The sequence below is a fragment of the Mirounga leonina genome, unplaced genomic scaffold (assembly GCF_011800145.1).
Source record: "Mirounga leonina isolate KUSES-001 unplaced genomic scaffold, KU_Mleo_1.0 Mir_154, whole genome shotgun sequence".
NCBI lineage: Eukaryota > Metazoa > Chordata > Mammalia > Carnivora > Phocidae > Mirounga > Mirounga leonina.
Genome location: NW_023270389.1, coordinates 4,653,269 through 4,656,874, shown reverse-complemented (window position 1 = coordinate 4,656,874; position 3,606 = coordinate 4,653,269). Strand labels below are relative to the sequence as shown.

At 60.7% G+C, this 3,606-nt stretch overlaps 1 protein-coding gene across 2 annotated transcripts in view; it reads right to left on the bottom strand.

Moving 5' to 3' along the window:
- The window catches only part of PEA15 (proliferation and apoptosis adaptor protein 15), a 7,886-nt gene that overhangs the window by 3,625 nt on the left and 655 nt on the right, over positions 1-3,606 (bottom strand). The window contains exon 1 of one of the 2 annotated variants that reach the window (XM_035009935.1): positions 918-986. The exons of the other annotated variant lie outside the window; for it this stretch is intronic. The gene's annotated coding sequence lies outside the window, so the exon portion shown is untranslated. Of the gene's footprint in view, positions 1-917; positions 987-3,606 lie in introns of those variants that run through there. 2 annotated transcript variants of the gene reach the window in all.

Here is a 3,606-nt window from a genome sequence, read left to right as displayed (position 1 = left end):
GGGGGGGGGGGGGGGGGGGGGGGGGGGGGGGGGGGGGGCGGTGAGGCAGGGCGGAGGCCAGCAGGGAGGCTGGGGAGGGCCGGGCTGGAGGGGGGGAAAGGAAGGCCTCAGGGCGGTGGGAGGAGAAAGGAAGAAACGCAGAAGCTAGGGGCCAGGCTACAGCCTAGAGTGACAAGTCACACCTCCTTACCCCCATCTTTTTCTCCTCACCCCCCTCCCCAACAGTAACCCTGGCAACAGCTCCCCTGACTGAGGAGGCGGTTACCATAGCAACCTGCTCCAGACTCTCTCACCCGCTGCCTCCAAGGCCCCCCAGAATCGCCCCACCCACCTGCAACCCCTCCCCCTGTCAGAAAAAAAGAAAGAAAGAAAGGAAGAAAGAAAGAAAGACAGACTCCAAAACAAGCATCAGGCAGAGGCTGCCTGGCTGTGACAGTGAGCGGCTCAGAAGGGGCCGGAGGGGGTTGGAAGGTTGGAGCTCGTGTGTTCTAGCTTCCATTCTAACCCAGAAGCAACGGGGACCCTCACTCCCAACTCCCCACCACCTCACTAATGACTCATTTTGGAAAAATGCCGGGTGCTTGGTCTAATGGTCCCCTGGCCCCTCCGTGCCCCCTGTATTCAGTCCTTAGGGCTCCGGTGGGCGGGGAGGGGAAGCAGTGAGCCCCCCCCACCTCTGCGGAGCCTGGTTTCTCCCTTGATTGCCGCCGGGCCTCCACGCAGCCCCCTCTCCTAGCCTTTGTGCTGCGCCCACAGCCCCCGCGCCCAAGAATACCAAGCGGCCGGCTCTGGCCCCCTGCCCAGTTCCCAGGCTGGCTGGGTGGCAGGGGAAGGGGTTTAGATGCAGCTCTGGGAGGGGGGCAGGAGAGGGGCTGCCGCTCCTGCTTGCGTCACCGTCACCGTCTGGCTGGCACTACCTTCGGGACGGCCTCCACAGGGGGCTGGGTGAGGCTGGGCCTCACGGGCCTTCAGCCCGTCCCTCTCTCGAGGAGGTCTTCGGGTGGGAAGGGAGAGAACATTCAAGGCCCTCCTTGCACTCACCAGGTAGAAAGTGTGTCTAAGGAAGAAGGAAGGTCAAACCTTAGGATGAACTTTCTGCATGAGATAAAATGTAAAGCTCTAGTAGTAACTTTAAAAGGGGCTCCCCCCCACACAATGAAGAAATATTTTTTTATAATTAGAAAAGTAAAGCATTTTAAAAAGTATATTATATCGTAAGCTGTGTGGCTAGACCAAGGGCCGGGGCAAAGGGCTAGATGACCTTGTACTTGGCTGAGACTGCCCACAAATCACCCCAACAGTGGGCTGGGAATGCAGCAGAGAGCAGGGGGCATCTGGTCTAGATGCAGAGAAACTGAGGCAGAGAGGCATGGCATCGTAAGGGAGGCATGGACCCAGAAGTCCCCATTCCCAGCCCCCTATTTGGGCCAGAACAAACAAGCCTCCCTTGGTGGCAGGCACCGTGACACACACAATGGGCCAGGCAGCAGGGCCAGCAGGACCCCCACAAGCAGGCACTCCCAGGCACGCTCACTTGCACACCCAGGTGCAAGCAGACAGAAGGGCCCAGCAGTGGCCCTGCCAGCCTCGGCCAGGAACAATGCTCTCGGACTGTCAGCACCAGGAACCGTCAATGCCTTGAAATCTAGGTCACGGCAGCAGGCTCTAGAGCCCAGCCCCCACCCCACTGATAATCCCGGGACAGGAAAGGGGGAGTGATGGGGAGGGGGTCCAGGCAGGAGGAATTAATGGGGGCGGTGGGGAGAGCTTAAAAGGAAGGGGTAGCAGGCTGCCCCCAAGAAGACCCTGCCCCTGGGAGGAGACCTGGGACCAAGCCCTCAGCTGGAAAATGGGACAGCATTTAGAGTCATCCTGTCCTGTTTTCACGTGGAAGAAGAGATTGTAACTAGATCCTGGGGAAGGAAAGTATGTGTGTGTGTATCTCCTGGAAGGAGTTAAGGTTTAGGGCTCTGAATCTAAAACACAGACTTGGGGGGTGGGGGGGATTAATCTGTGTGAGTGAGCCACCCACAAAGGCTGGGGGGCGGTGGGTAGGAGCTTTCTGAGAGCATGAGGCCCACGCAAGGAGGCCCCCAAGAGGACCGGGGGTGGGAATGTCGCCAGCGCTGTGCGCGTGGATGCTGCGTCCTGGGTGTGGGCACAGGTACGGGGAAGAGGCAGTGGTGGGCATCTGTGCGGGCGTGTGCACGTTCTGGGCATGGATGTGTACGTGCCAGCACTGGACGTGTGGTGGCGTGAGTACGTGCTCCGTGTGTGTGTGTGTGTGTGTGTGTGTGAAGCAGTGAAAGCATGTGGAAGGTCTGTAATCACAGGCTCACATCCAGAGAAAAGGGGAAGGGTGAGGAGACCCTGCAGAACGAGGGAGGGCTGGGGCTGGGAAAGGGAAGGAGGCTGCAAATGAGATCCTGGGGGGAGGGCCCCGGGCTCTGTGGTTACCATGGCAACCTCAGTTCTGGGTGCCACCCCCCCACCGGTCAGGACAATGACACCACTGGATGGGAGGGGTGTGGGGAGCCAGTGAGTAAGAAGGGACAGAAGCGGTGGAGTAGGGCCCCCCGAGGAAGCGGGGGCAAGGCAGCCTGGCTGCTCCCTCCCTGGAGGGATCCCGCCCCCCAGGCCTGGGTGTGGCTGCAGGGGCAAGGCCAGTTCCTTGGGGCATTTTGGGGTACAAGGAAGTGGAATCTCCTTACGCGGCGGCTCTTGAGTCTCACCGATCAATCATCGTCCCTGGGGTGGTGTGGTTGTGGTGGAGCTTGGCTCCTTCACCCTCCCTGTCCCTTTCCTCCCGGAGATTCAGAATTCCTTCGGGCCCATGAAGAAGTCTCCTCCCCTCGCAGCCCAGAAAAGTCTTCCTGATCTCTGGAGCCGTGCGAGGCTGCCCAGGGAACACACCAGGCAGCCTGGGCGGAGGCCATTCTTGGGACAGGATACCAGGGCAGGAACCGGGACCGGAGCTGAGGCTGCCAGGAAGTCAGTCCCCTTCCCTCCCGGATCATTCTGTGCTCTGCTCACTGCTTCCTCACACCTTCCTTCCTTCCTTCCTTCCTTCCTAGCTGGCCCCAGGTGGGGCCCTGACAAAGGTGGAACCAGCTGAGGATGCTGGGGAAGAGGGGCAGGTCAGGATCTCACAGGCTGGTCTTTGGGGGTAGGAGCTGGGAGCAAGACAGGTGGGTGGTCCACGGGCACTGGGGGACGAAGGAGCAGGCCCCGGGGCCCTCCGAGAGGCCTAGCCCGAACGGGACAACCACCTGTGCGGGAGGAGGGAGCACCACAGACCTGCTGTGCATCCTGACCATCCCCTCTCCCCTGAGGATTAGGAGCCACTGCCCCTCCACGCACCCCTCCCCTCTGCTTGCAGCGACCTGCGGCTGAGGGGAGGCCCAGCCCACGGCAGGTGCGCGCACCTGGAAGCCCCAGCACGGGCAGGAGGGGCCATGCTGCCTGGGTTCCGGGGTGGGGCGGTGATCAAGGAGAGGCAGAGGAGTGGGTGGGGAGAACACAGGGTGCCCATTTTAAATTCTACCTGGGCCCCAAGTTCAAGCAGTCCTCTAGTTTGTCCCTAATTATTCCCTTAATATCACACTC